Here is a 23,915-nt window from a genome sequence, read left to right as displayed (position 1 = left end):
ATCTACGGAACCTGTAGATTACCAGGTTTTGTTTAGATAACCAAGTGGTCACAGATGCAGAACATTCTGTAGGAGACAAGAATGGTTTCACTGCAAACACTTGTAGGTTGCTTCATTTTCTATACCCCATAACAGGGTGAGAGGTGCCTTGAAATGATAAAGCCGCTGGACAGGGCCTGATCAACCACTAGGCTGACCAGGCTGCAGCTTGGGGCGCTGAGTCCTGGGGGGCGCAGCCCGGCACACTAGCAAGCTGTTTTTTTTGTATTTTTTGTTTTTTTATTCAAATGCCGGCGATTGGCTTCTTTCTCCTCTGATGGGGCCGCCCCTGTCCACAAGGGGGCGGTCCCGCATGTTCCTATACACAATCACGCAGCTAACAGCATCTGATGCTGTTAGCTGTTAGCTGCTGCTGTTAGTCAGTGTATTGCTTAGTGTGGTCACGTGAGATCTCACATCTCACGTGACCACACTAATCACAGAGAGCGCGCCCGCAGTGACAGTGCAGCTAACAGCATCGGATGCTGTTAGCTGCGTGTGAAGATGACAGAAGCGCCGACTGGTGAGAGGAGGAACAGAAGACAGCAAGGTAAGTGCAGCTTGTTAAATATCAGGGGGGGGGGGGAGACACATCTGATGTGGAGGGGGGGAGATGACTGGGGGGACTAATGAGCTGGCTAATGTGGCTAACGAGGGGGGTCTTATAAATTGGATATGGGGGGGATTAATGAACTGGCTAGTATGGATTGGATAGGGGGGATTAATGGAGTGAAAATGGGGAGGTAATGAACTGGTTAGAGGGGGTGCTTATGAATTGGATAGGGGGGTGCTTATGAATTGGATGGAGCAGGTTAATGAAATGGCTAGGGGAGGGGATTAATGAAGTGAAAATGGGGAGGTAATGAACTGGCTAGAGGGGGGTTAATGAATTAGATAGGGGGGATTAATGAAATGGCAATAGGGAGGTAATGAACTGGCTACAAGGGGGGGTTAATGAATTGGATGGGGGGTCATACACTGTCTGTTGCGGGTCGATAGGGGGGATGAATTAGCTGGTGGCGGAGGTGATGAAATAGCTTGCTGGGGGCAGGATCTCTGTATTGTGTGGCAGTGATGTGGATGCTGACTGTGGTTTCAGCGGTCACTAGAATACTAATACTAGATAGACAGGGCTGGTAAATGTTACTATATGAGTGTAAATACATTTCATATATTTTATTGTCTATGTCTGTACTAGGGGGTTGTTTTGTATCATTCAGGGTTTGTTAAAATTTGGCACTATAATACAATTTTTGCACATTTTAAATACAGGACTCCCAAGTTTTCAGAAGCCAGGCAACGGCCAACGCTCCAAGAACAAGCAAAAGAGAACACCAGGTAGTCTACGCTGCAAGATCAGGTAAGAGAGGAAGTGCATAATGAAGTGTGTTTTATGTATTAATTAATGTTTTACAATTTTGTTTACATATATCTATATATATATCTATATTTTTTTTTTATTTACCCACACATTGGTGCGGGGGGGCGGTAACCAGTGTAGTAGCCTAGGGCAGCTGTGACCCTTAATCAGGCCCTGCCGCTGGAGATGATCAACTATTTGGATTTAATGGTATGAGGATCGCAGAACTAGATGTCACAAATTTTGAGTTGTAAAAAAAATGTGCAGATCCTAACTTATCTCTGTTTCTCTAAGGCTCTGGTAAGAAGACAGGGTCAGACTGGGACTAAAATTTGGCATTGAAAGCCGACAGGCCCAGCTGTTGTGGTCTCCATGCTAAATATTGTTGCACGCCAATGGGCCATTGTTGGTGCAGTCTTGCAATGAAGCATCGCTACAAACATATATATGACACTTAGTGTTCTTTAAAATTGATCATTTACCTTGTTATGCAAAGCAAAATATCTCAAATACATGCACAAACATGGGGCGTGGTGATTGCCAACAGCGGACATCTTCTTCTCCCAGCGGCTGTTGGCTCCATAAAGGCACATGGGAGGAGCCACTATGCTTGTAATTTTTTCAGTGACAGCAGTGCCGGATAAGAGCAAAGCAGCACCGGCCCTGGGTCTACTGACACTTCTGGCATCTGCTAGAAGTGCCAGATGGCCAGTCTGGGCTTGTAAGAAATCCCTGGATAAGAAAATTCATGTAGTTTCTTTACTTAAATCTTTGGACCATGCTACTAAGTTGTGTGGATGATATACTCGGATAAGAGATGTACCTGCATACCCACAGCAGTTGAGCATATCCTCAATGAAACAGTGGTTAGCATTGCTGCCTCGCATCTCTAGTGCCATTGGTTCAATCTCTACCAGCGCCCTATCTGTCTGACATTTGTTTGCTCTCCCCATGTTTGTGTGACATTTCCCCTGGCACTCTGGTTTCTTCCCATTCTCCAAAGACAAACTTTTAGGTTAATTTACTTCTGATAAAATTAACCCTAGCCTGTGTCTGTGTGGTATGGACTATAGATTGTAAATTCCCTCAGGGCAGGTACTGATGTGAATGAATAAATTATATAAATAATCGCCAATAATAAGATATAAGGATGGCAGATAGAAACTGTCAACATGGAGTTACTGTTAGTGCCATTACAAAAAAGGTATGGGGCTGACATTGTGCAGTGATTGGTCCTACCCTTATAAATGTTAAGTTCAAGAAAACTCATGTTAGTAGGGTTAAGATCATTGAGGCTGTTTACAATACAACCAAACTCTGAAGTTGTACACTGCAAACACAGGGATGTAATGTAATGTTTAATGCATATAAGTGACTCTTGTGAGATAGAGTAGGTCAACGTATAGTGTATTCACAATGTTTCCTGCAGAGATTGGAAAAAGAGGAGAATTAGAATCCATGGCTAAACTTGATACTTAAGAAAAAAAAAATCTCAAATTTGTAATTAAGTAATCAATTAATAAATAAGTAATTATTCATCATGTAACAGGTCCCAATGTGCAACATTTGGCAATATCCCTAAGACGTTTTGAATGCAGTTTTGCTCCCAGCTTGGGTGATCACAGTGCACATGCTATTAACACATAAAGTGGCAAAACTTAAACCACCAGGTATAGTGCTTAATTCTTGTAACATGAGTATGAGAGTACAGAACTTAAAGAATAGTGGCATAATTTGTACTAACGGTTGGAGAAAGAGTCAATAAAAATGACCAAAGACTGGAGGAGAGAGCCTCAGACAGACCCAAAGAGGGTCTTTATGAAACTCAGAGATAATGTAAACAATTGGCCGTCTACCGTATTCAGTGGTCAATTATTTTAAAGTATCAGAATAAATATATCCTTTACCAGGTAAAGGGATAGTGGGTCTTATCCTTTACTGAGCCAGACAACAGACTAAGACATTTGTCATTATCAGAACCTCTCATGGAGATATTTGGCACCACCTTTCTCTTCTGCGCAAATGGAATACAATAATAATTAGCAAGGGACTTTAGTGCATCTCCTTATTCTTAACAAAATTAGTTATGTCCATGTTTGACCTGAGAATAATTTGTTGCCAAAAGTTTATTGTACACCCTGATAAGAGATGTTGGGAATGTCTATTTTATTTTTTACTACAAAGTGTTACATGTAGTCATTTTGGTCTTAGCATACTTAAAAGTTAAATGACCTTTGGAATGAAATTGAAACTGAAATTACTAAACAGGTCTTTAAATTCGACCTTTACTAGAGGCTAACATGTTATAACAGATTAAACAATACTGGTGGGGGGTATTGTATTTTTAAATCTTTTTGCCCACCTCCTACTCTTGTTAGGACTCAAGGGGAGAGCCTGTGGAATTAGTGCCCATATACTTTAAAAATAGTATTGGAAGTAAAATGGTTTGAGGTTTGGGCCAAAATAAGCAGAATATGAAATACTTAACATATATTCAATACTATTTAAATAATACAGAAACATGTTGAGAGCGCATATTGGCTGCTATAGGCAACATCTCCACTTTTTGAAACCCGCAGCTTAATAAATTCACCCCCATGAGTGAATCTTTTGCAGAAGCCACAGAGTATTGAAATATTAAGGAACTCCATTAACAGAAAACTCCAGTTCATTGATTAGGAAGAATAGATTTCCAGAACACTGAAGTGAAATCTGAGTCCCATAAGCATGTGTGATGTGGTTTGAAACCATCAAATTGCAACTAATCTCCAATCTGCTTGTTACTTTTAATAGAGCACTCTGGGGAAAGGTGGCTAGGCCACCCACACTTGTATGCCTTGATTCCATGATGTAAATAGAGTTAACAGCCTGGCTGGCTTCAAAGTGCCTGAAGATCAACAATGTGCCATCTCATATCTGTATTACTAAATATAAACAGCTTTCCTCCCACCAAGTTGGTTCTGTAAAGTGCTTTTTATTTTCAATATTGTTTTGCTGTCTCTTCCAGCATGGTGTTGTTCATTGTGAGCTCTTCTGTTTCTTCCACAGCTCTCCTTACCCCTATCTATTGTCTACTATTCCCGATTGCCTCATATGCCTGCTGCCTCCTGGATTCATTCCTGGCTCTCATTGTCTGCTCTCTTGCCACATTCTGTGTTAATTCTGCCTTACCCTTGCCCTCTAGCCACAATTATAGCCCTTCTGTGTCTGTATGCTTCTTAGGCCCTTACCTTACCCTCTTAGGCCCTTACCACACCTGTCTCTATAGCTGGTCATCCCAAGGCCTTTGTTCGCATTGTTTTTTCTGTCCAATTCTTCGCTGCCTCATATCTGCTTTCCCTTCTTTCTTCCTCCCAAATTCATTCTTGCCTTATTTTTATGCCCTCCATGCATCCCCTGTAGCCTGAGCTGTTGGGGACATCAGTTCAACCTATGTGTAGATGAAAAGCTTTCATATTATTCTGCAGACTGTGACAGGAGAATGTGGAATCTTTTTATCATGGGAGACCTTCAAACACACAGATGTAAGTGGAGAGACATGGGTGCAGAGGGGGAACTAGCGAGCTGTGGGCACTGATGCAGGGAGATTGAGAAGAGGGAACCGGGGCCAACAACTCTTTACATCTGTCATGCAGTGTGCCCCATTATTTCCATGGGCCCCGATGCAAACCACCTGCAGCACCAATGGTAGTTCCACCACTGCATGGGTGGTGCAGAAATCAGACATGGTTGCAGTGGGGAAGATGACATGTGGGACCTCATGTAGAGTCAGATGTAAGTGTGAAACAGAAATGCAAAATTCACTTTTCCGCACTACTCTTGTGCAGTAGAAAGGAGTATGCCAGATATGTCTCCCTATGTCTGACATCTTCTAAATCTGGCAATGCAAATAGGCTTATGCTGAAACACAATTACATATAAAATAAATTAGCATAGCATCAATAGAGGTAACTCTTAATTATGAATTAATATCAGGTTCAACAGAATCCTGTATAATGGTAGTTAAATCACCATTAAGTATATATACAAAAGTCTATAATCTTATAGCGCCCCCACATGCCCCTCATTTGATTCAAGATTAGACCATATGCCATTCAGACCCCTTACTTGCTACAAAATGCTCCCACATGATCCTCATTTGTTCAGATATGTTACCACGTGTCACTCAGACCCCTATTACCACATAATGCCCCTGCATTTACTCCAAAACTTCCCGACATTCCCCTCTGAACTCTCCACATGTCATACACATTGCCCCCATACCTCCCCATATGCCACTAACACTATGCAAAATCCATTCTGATTTATGATGCGCGTGTTGGAGTTTTATGTGAAAACCAGTATTTTGCTACAAACCGCATGCAGTTTGGGACTTTGCAAACTGCCACACATCGGATGCAGCTTGGATTTTCAGCCTCCAAACCATAGGATGTAAATACAGTGGTTTGGCTCTGAAAACCAAATGTGTTGTGTGGTGGCTTGAAAACTGTATGCAAAACCGCTGCTTAGCAAATCTCGGCTTAAATCTTATGTAACTTTCATTAGCAAATGTACAAAAAAATTAGTAATAAGAAGAATGAAAGTAAAAATGTGTGTCAAGGAATAAGTTGCCTGGGTTTAAAAGCTTACAATCAACCCTATTTTAATTGGTTACTTTCGTAAAAGTCACCATTTTTTAAAACTTCTTTATCCCAAATTGTAGGACAACTTGTAACATTCAACCTGAAATCAGTGTAGCACTTCCGACCCGAGCAGACCGCACATGCGCTATGGATACCTACCCTGCAGGCAGAGAACAGCAGCTCCCAGCATGGAGTGGGGAAGAGGAGCTGGTGAAGAAGCAGATGAAAAAGCATCAGTTAGTGAGGCGAGGAGGACAGTGGTTGGAAGAAGGAAGGAGACACGTGTGTGTGCTGATAGGACAGGGCTGCAGGGGTCGCAGAGAGGAGGGGTCGTAGAGAGGAGGATCCGCGCAGCAGGGCATGGAGAGACCCCCTGTATGTCAGCCAGAGCTGAGACCTTAGGGAAGTCTGAGAGGTCTGGAGGGGAGCAGAGAACAGCTGGGACGAGAGAGATTAAGCAAAGGAACTTGAATTCTCTGGCTGTCAGAAGTGCTGGGAATCTAGACTGGTCTATTGTATCCCATTGTATACTTACATTGGGATACAACTTACTCCTTCCAGTTGCACTAAAAATGTTTAATCACATAAAAGTGACTTGTAATAAACTGTTCGTTATGTCCCTCACTCATGATTAATGTAAGTAATAAAACAAACATTACCAAGCAGCATTTTATGAGAAAAAATAAAACTTTAAATTAATGAAGGAGCTGGTCCTACTTATTTTACATTTTTTTAAAGGTATGTTTATTGCCGATACTATATACTGTATATAGACAGAATTATCCTATACTCTGTTCTATTTGGTGTTTCTCCTTATTGCTGACTTGTGGCTGGTTGCTAAGCAACCACCTGAAAGATGTGAGTGGGAAGGTGAGTGCCTGCTTCTTGCCCTTGGCATTCCTCCAGGAAACCCTGTATAATAATCTATAGGAGCCATTTTAGGTGAGAAAGGAAATATATGAGCTGCTGGGGAAATCTGCCATAAGTGTGTAGAGAGATTTGTGTCAGTAACAAAAACACTGTTCTGTGGAATTTACTACCATACCACAGCATATTTCCCAACATTTAGACATACGAAACCAGGACAAAATAAGCCATGATCTGCCCAAACCCACACTGAGAAATGCCGTCTATTGGTTGAAACCCGCCCCACTTAGTGTAAGCCCCACTCCTTTATAGGTCTGTGAATCGGGACAGATAGGAGGTACATTTTCCTCTCCATGCACTCGTGAGTTGTTTACAGGGCTGTTGCCTCTTATAAATATTGGATTACACCTTCCAGAAAATCCATTGAAGACTAGTAAATAATAAGCTTTGTATCAACCCCCTAAATCATATCATATAATATACTCTTCCATTCATATGGGGGAAGGGAGGTGCTACCTGGCAAACAATGTAAATACACTATTCAGAAAAGAGAAGACAAAGTGATTGTCTTTGTATGGTGCACACTTCTCACAAAAAATGTACTTAATAATTTATTTATTTCTTGTTAAAATACAAACAACTAACTTCCTCAGAATCACAGCCCAGCTTCAGTGCACTCACAATTCTGCATTGCTGAAACATCGCAGATTCCCCCCGCATAAGGAAAAAATGCACAGCCAGAATGTTCAGAAAAACATTGCGGCTAATTGAATTCTACCCTCGGAGTCCAGCAGCTGAACTAATATAGTAATTCAGTAGATCTGTCCTTGGTGTGATTATTAACTGTAACCGTTTAAAATTTTTAACAGTTATACATTTGTGAAAAATGATTATATGGGCGTTAGAGCCCAGAGCTCACTGAGAACTCACTTACCTCCAACTGCCATCCACATGCCACACTATGGATGAATTCACAGCCCACAATATACAAATCATTAAAAGAAAAAAAAAACTAGTAAAAGTGTTTGAGCCAGGATAACCTTGATGTATATATATATATATATATATATATATATATAACTATTGTTAATGTATATTTCTTATTAAAGTTCTGTCTCACCATATGCTGGCCGGCCACTCAGCCCCTCCATTTTTACGGTGACACATACTGTTAGCTAGGCCTCTAACATTGGTTTCCCTGGTGGACTCTTCATGCCCCAGTCTAACACTGGCTCCACCTGTCAGAAGATGCACAATTTAGTGTGTTGCACAGACACAGGTCTTCCTCCTTTGTTTAAACAAGTTGAATGTACATCAACAAAGGTAATTAAATGATCATTTCCCTAGATTGGATCATTTGCAAGGAGCATATATGATTTACAGTCTGAACTCCCTGGTTCTTAGTTGGTTGCACATGTGTCCTATTGCTACGTCAGTGACATTCCAGATTCCACACAACTTATATAAATAATGATACACATATAAAAAAGGCACTATTTTCTCCAGCCACAATATACACAGCATCACATGATTGGCATTTTTTTTTTTTAAATAATGCCTAGGGACACTTTTTGCAGCTTCTGTACATCTGAAACACAATGCTGTCTCAAAGGACCTTGAAGCATTACAATCGCCATTCCGTCATCTTTACTGAATTTAGTTCTACTTTGCTTTTTGCATTTTATACACTCCAGTTCAATAAATATTAACTCATAAAGCCAACAGAATAAGAATAGATAGCAGGAATTACATCAAAGATGTAAATGAATTGATATTTTATAGTGCAGATTTTCAAGGACAAATCGTTAGAACCTGGGAATGTGTCTAAAAATTAAAGACTTTAAAAAGAAAACTATGAGCCTCATGGTGGATATGTAGTCGAAATGCCTACATTCAAAATGTCTACACTATAATGCTAAGAGTCATAATATCTACACTGTTATAATATTGACAGTCATGATGTCTTCCCAATGTATACACAGTTAAAATGTTGACACACATAATGTCTACACATTCAAAAACTCAAAATGTAAAATGTCTACACATTTGACATACTGTCATAGTGTCTACAGGGTTGTAATGTCAAATATTGAATATATATATATATATATATATATATATATATATATATATATATAAAAGCCAATAAATGTAAAAAAAAACCCAAACAAATGACATGCACTCAAGAGCTTTACCAGCCGCAGTGTTGCCAGCCAAAGCTGATAGGTGCAAAATCTGGGGGACAAAAAGCCTGGACTTCCATGAATTTTACTATTATCAGCACAAAGCTTTGCCAACCGGAGCTGGTGGCACTATAGCGGGGAGACCTGCAGCGTGGGGTCCCCCTGACATAATGCCAATGCAGCCCCAGGCTAGTCAGCACAGGGCTGAATCTCTAGGGATTGGTTTAGCAATAACAAGTGTGAACCACTGCCCTAGGTTTAACAAGCCCCATGCTGATAGCATTACAGCTCTTACCACACGACTGGGACAGTGGGGGTGGGGTAATATTAATTGTTTAAGTGTATGAATCTATTTTGTTCCTGGTGCACTACAGGTCCCAGCATGCCCAGGTTGCCATTAACAGTTTGGACATGCAGGTTTTTGTAGTACTACAAGCACCAGCATACCCATGGCTGCCTGGACATGCTGGCACTTGGAGAAACACAAGTACCTACATGCCCTGGAACCCAGCTGGGACCTGTAGGGCACCAAGGAAAAATGTAAATAAAACACAGACACAAGTGTAAAATTATTTTATTTGAATTAAAAACACCCCTACACCACCCTCATTCACCCTCTTTATTTGTTCACCTAGATCCAGGATCTTTATCTGTAATAGATCCAGGGATCCTTAGCATGGCAAAATAAAATGCCCTGTAGGAAATCCTCATGTTTTAAATATGACTGAACTGCCGGTAAGCGCTCACTTGTGCAGATAGCTCTTAGGAACTAGTATTGCATTGCGTGTGAGGGTTTTACAAACCTTTTTTTTTTTTTACAGTTCTTTTATCTATTTCTTCTATTTTTTTATGTCCACATTTTGAATGTATACATTATGACAGTGTGTGTAGACATTTTACATGTTGACATTTTGGATGTGTGGACATTATGGGGCATATTCAATTGTTTTTTTTCCGCGCCACAGAAAAACTATTACCGTTAATACGGTAATAGTTAGCTGGATTTCAGCTCGCGGTTCAGGGAGCTGCGCGAGATTTTCGGCGTTTCCGCAGAGAATTGAATATGCCCCTATGTATGTCAACATTTTAACTGTGTAGTGTTTGTGAAGATTTAGACATTATGACTGTCGACATTATAACAGTGTAGACATTTTGACTATTGACATTTTTGTGTAGACATTTTTGAATGTCGACATTATGAATGTAGACATTTCATATTCAAGTATCTTGGTCTTCCAGTGCTGAGAGATTTAGACAAGGAAAAGTGATGGAAAAGAAAAATTTGGAGGTGGCGGGGAAGAGTCAGGTAAATTTGGAGGGAAGGTTGAGATTGGAGTATGGAAATTAAAGAGAGATGAGAGTATACGAAAAATCGAGAAACAAGAAAACTGCATAAAACATGTTTTTGAGACAAAAGTGAAAAGAGACAAAAATAAATCTATCTCGCTTTTATTATTTATGCAAAACAAATATCAGATTGAAAAGGGCCCTCTATTACCATTCACTGTGGTAGACTTTTCTATAGATAACTCAAAACACGTATATTTGTGATTGGATGATAAACATTTGGGGCCTAAAAATTGTGACTTTTGTGCAAACAAAATATATATCTATACAGTTACGTTTTTATGGCTCTTTGTGGGTTGCATCGTAAAATTATGAATAAATCATATTATTGCTGTAACTACAATATGTGATCTATATTTTCAGATGAATCTAATAAAAGAATACCAGAAGTAGGGATGAGTGCAGTCGCTCAGGAACGTCTTTACAAAGAGGTGGAAGGAGACAAAGAGCACATGGTCAGAGGAGAGCGTGTAAGAGGCAGCACTCTAAGAACGAGAGAGAGAGGATTGAGTTTCTCCTAAACACTGGATACATCAGGAGATGAGAGAAAGGAGCTGGCATGCCCAGTATCCTACTCACGAACATCCGGAAGCTGCAGGGCGAAACAGGGCAAATAACAGACAAACAAGTGGAAAATTTACCAGTTGTGCTTTCAGTGAGAACACGTCAACAGTTTGCCAGGAGGAGACAAGAGATTGAAAGCCGTCTATCTCATAATATTGGAGAGGAAGAGACTGCACAGTCTTGCGCTATTTGTATGACAGGGTATGAAAGAAGAAAACAAGTTAATGATTTTTTTCTGCCACGTGAATTCCATTCACCTTGTTTATCAGAATGGATTTTCAGTAACACGATTTTCCACCTGTGTTTCTCACTGTGCATTGTACAAAAGACAGAGAGAGCTGAATGAATCCACGTGTCACATCCAAAAGGGCAGTTCTGGAATACATTGAGCAGTAAATGTCCACTGGGTTCTCTCACCATTTATTTCAAAAATATTTATTTAATGTGAATTTTACTACAATAAAGAATCATTAATAAGAAATTAATTAAGAGGTCCTATATTATACATCAAAGATCTTTCACTCAAGCAACTATATCTCGTCAGTGAGTGTGTTATATGATGGACCCTCTTTCTAAGACTGAGAGAGTTGTTAGACAATAACTCAGTACCAGGGGATTTCCTTCTCTAAAAGAAAAATTCGCAAAGTTATTCTGGCTACTGATTGTGATTAACATATGTACTAGACACAGTGCTCAGTCATGCCTACTTTTATAAGTCAGCTCATACATTTGTTAGACCCACCATTGCTCATGGTCATGGTGAACTTACATATGCCTTTACTTCAGCTAAAAAATATTTTAGAGAATGAGGTTAAAATGTATTGAAATATATTGCTTTCCGTGGTGGTATAAGTTCCTGGTCAGTCACATGGCTTAAAAAGCCTTGCAGTGCCATGTAAAATCAGGAAATAATTGTTATTAATAATAACTCACTTGGGCATTATAAAGTAAAATAAATGCAGGAGCCCATAGAGATTGTTTATAAGACATAGGTATGATTGTCAACTTTGATGGTATAAACGAAACCCACAATAGACTTAAAGTGTTGTATATACTTTCAACACCTCTATAAATAATTTATAAGAGGTTAATGTTTTCTTTGCTATTAAACAACTGCTGTCACTTGGTACCTACAATGCAATAAAGTATTTATTATTTCTGAAAGATTTAGCACATACTATTTAACCGATTATTTGGTTAACTACAATCAGAAGAAATAGTTCTTTGGTGGATTATACTCGAGAAGTTTAAAATGTAACAACCAGATTTTTTTACTAATCTATAACATACTGTTACTCCTTATATATACACAGCTATTTTTTTGTTCCAATATATTAATAAGAAACTAATGTGGATATCTTATCCAGTAATTTAACTGCAATTACATCTCTTGCAAATTTATAAACATAATATAATCCAGAGCAAATACAGAAAATTATTGAAACATTGAAAAAGCTATGAAAAAGTCCTCACATAGGGGACGAAATGCGTCGCTATTTGAACAGCTATCTGAACACTGGACCATTAAGATATAATTGTTTCCATACCGATGATTCAGACTGTTAACTAACACCACTTAACTACCGGGTAAAGGGGCATATTTAACAAATCACAGTAGTGCACTATTGTGCACTTACCGTGGAATTAAAGTCCCGATGTGCCCTCCGCAAATTTATTAAAGGTGCATCGCAGCAGATATGGATATCTGCTGCTTTGCACTCCTGATCGTTTTTGCGAGCAGTCACCATTCAACAGAATGGTGACTGCTCCTGGCCGCAATCTAACAAGTCCCGCTGAAGCTGGCGTACATCATCCGAATTGAAGAAATCCACTGCTGTCAGCTCTGCTCCGACGAGCAGAGCTGGACAGCGCATGTGTGGAGGGATCACATGATCCCTCCCTGTCACTCAGCGCGCTCTCTCTGCAACGATAGTTGCAGAGACAGAGTGGGGACTTTGTGCGCATGTGCACTGCACATGCGCAATTGAAGGAAGAAGAGGAGATCCCGAGACAGCGCGTCCGAAGAGGGCGGTAAGTGTGATTTTTTCTATCACAGAAACAGCAGTTTTTCAGAACTGCTGTTTCTGCGTTCCCTTTTTAATAAATGTGAGAAATAGTTCAATCCTTATCCTTGCGATAAGGATTGATAACTATTTCTCACTTTTGCCGAATAATGATAAATGTGCCCCAAAGACTGTCTACTGTCAACGCGGAACTTATCTGCAAAATCATTAGCACTACACGGAGAGCTGAGAGGTGCGCACCTCACTCCTATCAGGACTTTTGACTGCAGAGACGCCACAATCGAGAGAGACATCTCCTTCTTATGTGGACACTTCAAAACGGCAAGTAATCTGCTAATATCCACAGTTTGGCGAATGTATCACTTAAATGCAGTTTATTTAATCGGAGGAAGAGTTTGGATTATTCATTCCATTTGACAGTTGTAAAAGTACTGGAGTACTACGGGACATATCATCAATTGATAGTTATATGTGGTTATCATTGGACACTTTGATCTTTAAAGGACTGAGAGTTTTGTGAAATCGGTATCTGTATATGAAGTAACAACTGTATGGTCCTTGAGTTCTAAATCCCATTGGTTAAATTGGGAAACAGATTTAGGTTGTATGATGATTTAGTGCATATATGACACATTTCGATATTTTATATTTTATACTTGATACAATATAACAATATGGTTTTATAAATTGTTTTGCAATCGTTGTGGAGTGCATTATATCCCAATATATGTTTATTTGACCATTCCTTTTGATATTCTCACCCTATGGAGATCTTTTCTTCGCACTGTCATTTATAGTTTGCTAATGAAACATTATTTATAGTCTCTCAATATTGGGAATTCCTGTTAACTTTATGTGGCAACTAACGATAACACAGTTTACTCAAAGAAGATCTGTTTTACTATGAAATTAATTGACAGAGGCACTCTAGCTTACTATTTAGTGAATATCTATTGCAAGTGTTGGTTTATATTGATTCTCTGTTATAGCATTATTTCCATGGGTTTGAATATACTATTTGAATAATATGATTTATAAAATATAGTTTAAATTGTAAATTTACACAGCAACTTGTGATGATTACAGTAGTTGCTATTTACATTATATTTACAATTTTCTACCTGGTACACTTTTCTTTCTATAATTTTATAATAAATACTTTAATTGGACAGTGATCAGGCGAAGGTGAAACCAATGATCAAAGCTCCATAATGGTAGAAGTCCAGCTCTTTTTCAAAGAAGCCAAAGAAAAAATAAAAGCCTATTTAGCAATGAAGCCAGGCAGTAACCTGGTAACTGGACTTCCATGGTTTAAATCTACACGAGAACTATGGTGGGCATGCCACAAGCTGGCCTCCTTATAGGCCGTGGTTAGAGCTCTCCTAGCGGAAGTCACGCGGCTCTCTCTTAATCTGAGTTTTACAAAATCACCAGGAGAACTATATAATATTCACTAAATAAAAAATATTGACAGGTCTTAGCTAACCCTGTCCATTTTATACTGATTTATATCAATGTTTGCAATCTCAGTCTCACGTGGCTTGGAGCTATAATTAAAGTTCTTTCAAAGTGAGTGGAGCTGTTCCTTATATGACGAGAGGAAAGAATATGTATAGCAATGGAATTTATTTGCTGTTATCATCTGCTTTTGTAAAATATGATTGTAAGCAGGTCCAATTAGTAAAAAGGTATACTGCAACATACATTCCTACTAACAGTGTTATCTATCCCTGAATTAAAGTCAATGACTGAGCATGTGGGACTGACTTTCACACAAGTGTGGCACCAGCAGTGAGCAATATCTGATCAATTTTGTGATAGAAACCAGACCTGATCTGACATACAATGCCGACTACCCATCTCTGCAACAGCGGGACAAAATCAGTTCTAAATGCAAACTGAATAACGGACAAAAACACTGTTACAACTATATCTGTTGTGACTATATTAGACATTGTACTGAAAACAACCCCTCAAGAAGTAGTGGATGAAGACTCTTGATAGAGAGCTACTGGGAGCAAAAAGATAAATAAATAACTTGCATGATTGCACTAATTAAATATCTTGGCAAAACAAAAAACATTTTAAGGGCTAGATTTACTAAACTGCGGGTTTGAAAAAGTGTAGATGTTGCCTGTAGCAACCAATTGTAACTGTCATGTATTTAGTGCACTCTACAAAATGACAGCTATAATCTGATTGGTTGCTATAGGCAACATCTACACTTTTTCAAACCCACAGTTTAGTAAATATATCCCTAAGTGTTAATTGCTATATATTTTTAATAGAGAACCTGTCTGATTCCCAAAACCTGTTATCAGTGTTTTTCATAATTTTGAAAAGAGTGTAGAATGAAAATTACTCTATGTTCTGACTACGTAAAATATTGTAAGAGGAGGTCCCTATTGATCACACTTGCAGGGTAAGAGATTATGAACTACATGTGAACGTTTAGGGTGATATAGTAAATGACAAAATGGTTATTGCAATAAACTCAAACATGCCAAGCTACTCATAGCTAAACTAATCAGAGATCAGTCACAGATTAATCTTTAGCCCTGTTGCACTATATAGTACAAAAAAATTCCATCGACAGGTTGGTGCATCAATGAATCTGTAGGAGACTAGTATAATACAGGGGGGAGTTCAACAAGTGAGTATATTAATGACAGGTTAGTCCTTACAACTAGCTATTTTATTATTTAGTATGTGCAGACTATATGGGCCAAGTGGTTCTTATCTGCTGTCAAATTCTATGTTTCTAATGCTGTTTCCCTATGAAGAATAAGGGATAAAGGGAGCATTGAATACTCTGGAAAATTACCTGGGCCCATATTTTTTAATGTGCAGAATGAGAGTGTTGAAAGATAATAGACTACAGATTTAATAAGCTGTTTATCTTGTTGTTGGCACTTCTCTTTGTACTCATCAATTATCTATTTAAATACTGTGCTTTATTTTTACAGCAGCACTGTATGATAAAAAATAAAGAACATGAAGTGACATTAAGGTTGATTTTTAAACGTGAAATTGTGCCCCTTTGTAAATATGTAAATTCACCTATTTATTAGCTAGCTTGTATAATTGCCTCATGACAGTCCTGCCTCTTACCATTTTACACATCCCTTCATCCAGACTTATTGATTTTTCTTGTAATACACTGCTCTCCAACCGCATTCACATGTTAATCACTACAGTGAAGCAACATTGAGATTGTATTTATTCCATGGGCCACTTATGTGTGTTTAAAAATTTTATATTATATGATAATTTGTAGCTATATATGTGCACCCGCATCAAAAGCACCTGACGGTACAAAAGTTGTCTCATTGAAATTATAGGTTGACTGCTGATAAGAGATTACCACAGGTAAAAATATTCACTCCCCACCCCATGAATGTCATTTAAATATCTTGTCCTCCAAAGCAAAGACATGGATAAGTAGCAACAGCTGGATGCACAGAAGAAATTCAACTCATCAGTAATAGAAGTTTAGAGTTAAGAAAGTAAATAGCACGGTGGCTCAGTGGTTAGCACTTCTGCCTCACAACACTGGGGTCATGAGTTCAATTCCCGACCATGGCCTTATCTGTGTGGAGTTTGTATGTTCTCCCTGTGTTTATGTGGGTTTCTTCCGGGTGCTCCGGTTTCCTCCCACACTCCAAAAAAACATACTAGTAGGTTAATTGGCTGCTAACAAAAAATTTTACCCTAGTCTCTGTCTGTGTGTGTATGTTAGGGAATTTAGACTGTAAGCTCAAATGGGGCAGGGACTGATGTGAGTGAGTTCTCTGTACAGTGCTGCAGAATCAGTGGCGCTATATAAATGAATGGTGATGATGATGAATAGACTGCCCCTTCTGAGGAGTGCACAGCCTCACCCCTGCCAAATCAGATATGAGCATGGACTGGGTAACACCTAGTGAACAGTTTAAACGTACAGTAAAGTTAGTAATCAGCAGAGATTGTTATTATTAGCCTTTATTTGTAAAGCAATATTTTATGTAGCGCTCTAAATTACGGTGATTATGATATAAATATTTAACATACAATAACATGAAACAGAAGATAAAGTTAGCACAGCCCAAGTGAAATTCCAATATATGAAGTGTAGGGAAAATTTGACGTTGAAACATTAATACATTTAGATCCTGCCTGTTTTTCACTATTTACCTTAACTGATCCTGTTTCCTGCTATGGTTCTGGGGAAAATCAATTTGGTGCTGCATTGGGCAGTTGTGTGGCTATCTGCCAGCTCTGAGTAGCTGTGCACTTGGTGATTTGTTTTTGGCATCATGCTTGTTGCTGGACACACAACCAGCACACTTATCCCCCGTGACAGTTTGGCTCTCTGGGTCCAGCAGCTGAATTGAGATGGTAATTCAGTAGATCTTTGGAATAACCCTGTTCTTGGTCAGCTGGCACTCACCAGTATTACTCTCTCATTACCTTTACAAATGCTTTGCTGTTTTGTGGTGTATGTAGTTCAGAATAGACTTGTTGATCACTTAGATAAATAATTAGGAACAGCAGCCGCAGTGCCATTCACTTCTGAGCTCATTCACATAATACAAAAGATGACAGTTGAGCACATGATATAAAAATTTTTTAGAATAAACTCCTAACATCTACATCCGCGGGATTATAAAGTAGTCCACATACTACAAGTTTTCTATTTGTGAAAAATGATTAAGTAGAAGGTAGAGCACAGAGGTGTCAAAATCCGCAGCCATCTCTAACTGTTGTTGACATGCCCCCCTGTGGTTGAATCCACAGCCCACAGTTGTTATATCCAGTATAAAAATAAAAAATAAATCAAGTAATATTTATTTTTCATTAAAGGGCTGTGCTGGCTGCCCCAGGGGCAAACGCAGGATTCGAGGAGAGGGGTTTCCAAGCCACGATACCAGTGGGCGTGTCCAGCATATGTAGGGGCGTGGCTACAAACACACACCGGGTCAAACACACAGACATGTAAACTGTCCCATACACAGACAAGTACAGACTCACACATACACAAACACACAGGATCAAACACACAGACATGTAAGCTGTCATATATATACACACACACACACACACACACACACACACAGACTCACACACACACACACACATACACATACACACATATATACACAAACACACACACACACACACACACACACACATTCTTACCTTCTTCTGCTGCTGCCTCCTGCATAACACCCATGCTGGCCGTGTGGGAGGAAGGGGCGGGGCCATGCTGGCCGTGTGGGAGGAAGGGGCGGGGCCCAAACTGCCGGCAGAGAGCTGTGCTCACACAGCAGGGGACTGACTGGGAGACGATCCCAAGCTACAAGCAGTAGTGACTGGTCCTGGGAGAGGGGCCAGCCACTGTAATCATACGGCACCCCAGGTAGGACAGGGGGTTCTGGGGACTAGGAAACCCCCCCTGGGTGCGCCCCTGCACAGATACGTAAATATTTTCACTAGACTTGGTCATTTAGCTTCTAACTGCAAATGTGTCCTATGTCTTAGACAGCCTAGGTTAAGTGTAACTGCACACGGCTAATCAAAATAACAATACACACTTACAAAGGCACAACTTTCCCCAGTCAAAATACGGACAGCATCACATAGTTGGCAACATTTGAAAATAATGTCCAGGGACACTTTACTGCAGCACCTGTGAATCTGAAACACAATAATGCCTCAAAGGACTTTGGAGCAGTGTGTTTAACGTCAGGAGCCAGACAAGGAGAGAAAGAGCAGAGAGAATTTCTCTCCATCGGGAGACTAGAGAAAGGAGATGGTCTACTCAGCCTCCTGCTCATGAGAGATTGGAAATTGCATGAAGTAATAAGACAAATAACAAACATCAACAACAAGGAGATATGCAAGTTGTGCTCTCAGTGAGAACCCTTGAGAAGGTTGCCAGGAGGAGATGAGAGATCGAAAGCCTTCCTACTATTGGAGAGGAAGATACAGCATAGTCTTACATTATTTGTATGAGTATGAAAATGGAGAACAAGTTAATGTTACTCTACAGCCACGAATTCCATCAACCTTGCATGTCAGGATGGATTTTCAGTAATCCTATTTGCCCCTATACTCAGCACTGTGCTTTGCACAAACACATGAAGAGGCTCTAATACTGATACTTCTCAGCCATGGCTTCACCCCAAAATTATCCAAATCCCACATTTTCCCTGCAACATGGTCAGATCACTCTCCTATCATCATGCGCAAATGCCCGAGAGTCTCCTGGAGGAGAATCAGTGCCTCCTACACAATTCAGCTTTCATTCATTTGATAACAATTCTCACCCAGTATGTTGAAACCAATAAAAGCACTGAATTTTTCCCAATTTTGCTTTGGGATCACGTAAGGCAGCTATGAGAAGACAACTTATAGTGCTAGTCTCCAGAACAAAAAAGGACAGATTAACTAGATCAATCCTTCTAATGGAGACCCTACATAAACTGTAGTCAATCACGATACAAAGGCAACTCAGATCCCAACCTCCTTCAGCAAAGAAACCAGAAGTGAACTAAGTCTCCATCTATCCAATCAGGCTGCAAACAAACTTAATTGGGTCAAACAGCGCTATTATGAAAAAGGTGACAATTTTGGCTTCTAAACTTTGTGTTAAAATATAGGCCTGAAACCTTCTGGATATTAAGGGCTCACAGGCAATTTAACTTATGACCCCAAAAAAATTCATATTAGAATTCCAAAAATATTAATCAAAATTACATAATCTCACACTAACTGAATCTCTGAGCTTATGACAAATAGGCCTCCTGGGAAGATTAGCTAGAGTCATGGTCAATGGTTCCCCCTCTTACCGTATCTCCATTACAAAAGGAGCTAGGCAGGGTTGTTCTATGTCTCCCCTCATACTTGCCCTAGTAACAGAGTATTTGGCAGCAACAATTAGATCTTCCCAAGAGATCTGGGGTGTGAAGGTGGGGTAAATTGCAAGTAAAATATATATATTTGCTGATGATATCCTATTAACCCTACAGCAACCCAGAATATATATCACTTCCTATGCTTATTAACTTAACTATTCAGCTAGAAAATTAACTTAACAAAATTAGAAACTATGATGTTGAACCTTCCTCCCTTAGAAAAACAATATACCTCCTCCCAATTTGACTGTAACTGGAAGAAAAAAAGATTAAATACTTGGTGGTCTACATTACTAGCTCCCAAAAGTCCTTGTACCCTGATAACTTTATGTATTTCCTCTAAGACCAGATTATACTTGTATATACTTGCACATTAATTATTTCATGGCTAGGCAGGATCCTCACAGTCAAAATGAATATGCTCCCCAAACTCCTTTACCTATTCCAAACACTCCTAGTTAGGGTTCCTTATTCAGAATTCAAAATCATCCAAAAAACATATCCATGTTCATCTAGAACAACAAACAACCCACAACTGGACTCTTTATTCTTAAAAAACCCACAAGGCGCTGTATCAGAGGCTTTCCTGACATCAAAACCTATTATTGGGCCGCACACCTCAGCAAAATTACAGTCTTCTCTACCCCTTCTGTCATTCTGGCCTGGTTTGATATTGAATCCAAGCTCCTCAAACTTACATCCATCTCTATCCTTGGCGTTCATCTAAAAACAGCAGGAGCACACCTGGCTAGATCCCTCCCCTCCCTCTGATTATCTATCAAGATTTAGGACAGATGTAATATCCATGCTTATCTCACAAACTCCATACTCTACCCTGACCCCATTATGGGACAACACTAACTTTTCCCCAGGCCTGTCACATTCATATTTTGAAACATGGATCAGAGGTGGAATATATTTTGTCTCCAGTCCCTTAGACTAAACTTTGATGCTTTGCAAGATAATTTTCCCAATCTTAACCGTAAATTTCATGAATATATCCTGATCCTAAATTTATTGAGAACAATCCCATTACTTGAATCACTCATTACTGTGACCCCTTACAAACTAGCTGTAATGTACAGCTCTAGAACCCCTACCTGTTGGAAGGAAAGTGGCCAGACTAGAACCTTTTTCCATATCTCGTAGACGCCCCAGGGTCTCAACCTTCTGAGATAAGGTCTAAGACCTTCAAATTTTGCTCCTCCTCAGGTTCTCTAAAATCCCTTGTCCTTCATCTTTTGCTACCCTCTCAAAGAATCTGACAAACACTCAGCAAAACCTTTTTTATTGCAGACACAACATATCAGGCTGCTGCTTGCTGTGTAAAAGATGTTTTTTTAAAGCACTTCAAAATATTGTCACCAACCAAGAAAATGACCGGAGAGTTTTCTGTAATATTCCCTGTTGAGTCTGTACTAAAACTCTTTATTTCTCAGCTAAACTAGCCTTCCATGTCCCTTTGTTCTTATGTTTGATTTATTGTATGCATGAAGAAAATCGCCTACTATCACCAGGACAAAGACATCACCTACACAGCTATCTGCTCCACCTTAACTTACCCATCTCCCCCTTAGAACCCGCGTTCCATAACCTAAATATTTTTACTCCAAAAACTTAGTCCCAATTAGTCTAGTGTTCCCCTAACACTCGATCCTTACTTCTAAATATTTTAAAGCTTATATAACCTGGTGGTCTCACTAAATATTAGACCTTTTCCCTCTCCATACCCCTATCCCTTCCTATCTGCCTATATCTCATTTCTTTTATCCTATTGGTTGTACATATATTTTGTTTGTGTACTAACGTATACCAGTTATTTTTATATATTTGTTATAAAACTTCGGATTCTGTAGATCCTCAATTTTTACTTTATACCTGTTGGTTACCCTCTGTCACATTCAAAAACCGCAGTTCTGGAGGAAACGGAGCAATAATTTCCCTTGGGTTCTCTCACCGTTGAAAAATTTTTTTTTTATGTAGATGTTACTACAGTATATATTCATTAAGAAGAAATTCACTAAGTGGTCGTATATTTAAAGTTGTCAATATATATTATACATCAAAGATCTTTTACTCAATCAAACATATCTCATCAGTGAGCGTGTTATTTGATGGGTTCTATTTATAATGCTGACACAGGGTTTGGAGACTCTAGACATTAACTCAGTACTAGTTCTCAAACCTATTCTTGCTACTGAATGGGATCAACATATGTGCTACAAAAGATTTAAATGAATAACACAGCACTTAACTGTGTCTACTTAACAGGTCGGCTCATACATTTGTTTACACACAACAGTAAACGGAGTCATGGTACGATTGTTTATGCAATATCAACATAGCATCACTTCCACTAATGATAGTGATCTCACTAAGAGCACCACCCCCATCAAAGTCTGGCCTACCTCTCTTCTTAACTTAAACGTTCAACCTTCTCTGCTAATCAGGCCCTCATTTGAGGTTCACATAATGCCTGACAATAAGGTGATGTGTCTGTTCATCACCTTGAGCAATATATACTCATTCCGTATCTCTCCATATAGTTCCATAGAAGCAACTCTGCTAATCCTTAATCACCTTAATTTTGGAACCTCTCTATCTTACATTATATTTCCCAGTGACAAGTACTTGCTCATACCTGGGAGGAAATCACTAGTCAGTAAGTTGAAACATGTTCTCCCCTTGTGAAAAGTGATTCTATGGAGTCTCAGTTAAATGCTGAAAATGTTGACACTTTTTAATGATTAAGGTCTTTAAAGTAACAGTAACTGAAGAGAACTATGATTGAAAATTCTGTAACTTCTCGCTGCCTTTTCATTGTGTTCTCTCATGAACAATGCTGTTCTTCTAGTATTTGCACAAATAGTGTATCTCAGTTTAGTAGTGTTTGGGAACAAATGAATTGTCCCACATATTCTACAAACACAGCATGACTATACAGGTGTACAGTATTCTGTATATATCATGTGACTAATAGAAACTCACTCATCCAACTTCTGTAAGTTTACTAAATGCATTGCCGAATATTTCATACTGCCTTCTGCATGTGTTCAAACCTCATGATGTTTTCACAAACACATAAAAAATCTACAAACTGAACCATAAATTAGCCCTGTTCCTCCTGCTAAATAATAATTATATGCTAAACAATAATTATATACAAGGTGATAAAATCTTAACACAGCGCTATATATTAAACTTCACAAACATAGTCCTGATAATCTACTTATATTTTACTTACAGTAAAAACCATCTTTAACACTTTATCACTTAATCAACTTTTGAAATGGATGTGAGGCCCTAACTATAGTATCCCCATATCCAATTACACCAAAAAATGTTCTAGTAATGTAAGCTAACAAATTAGTGTCTAAAAACATTTCTATGACATCTGCAAAGCTGAACCTTGTATACACTGTGCTCTATTCATCTGTATATTAGCAATTTAATAACAATAATGTCACATCACCAGTCAACCAGCAAGAAAAGAAACCTTAGGAGATACCAATATACAAAGTTTCAGAATATTCTATATAAAAAATAAGGAAAGCAGATCCAGACAAAACACAACAGACAAAATTGTCAACCGAAAATGTCCATCAGGACACAATCTAGATACCACAATTAGTGATCCAGACATACTGATGCAGGTCTGGTTATCCAGGTGTTGTGAAACTAGAAGTCCCAGCATACCCTGCCATCTATCAGCTGGCTATATATTGGCAATGCATCATGGGGCTTGTAGTTTCGCAACACTTGAAGAGCCACAGGTTGGCCAGGCCTGTACTAGTGTATGGATGTGTCTGTAAAGCAGCTTCATATAGTAGAAGTAATAAATCAATTGAAGCCAGATGGACACTGATCAAGAGAAGGTGGAACCAATGATCACAGCTCCATTGTGGTAGAAGTTCAGTTCATTTTCAAAGAAGACAAAGAAAAATATATAGACTAATTTGTAATCAAGCCAGGTAATTAATATTCACCCGGTAATTAATAGTGACACATCTGAG

The sequence above is a fragment of the Mixophyes fleayi genome, chromosome 2 (genome assembly GCF_038048845.1).
Source record: "Mixophyes fleayi isolate aMixFle1 chromosome 2, aMixFle1.hap1, whole genome shotgun sequence".
In the NCBI taxonomy this organism is placed as follows: domain Eukaryota; kingdom Metazoa; phylum Chordata; class Amphibia; order Anura; family Limnodynastidae; genus Mixophyes; species Mixophyes fleayi.
The sequence above is the reverse complement of the archived record's forward strand: the minus strand, read 5'-3'. Positions refer to the sequence as shown.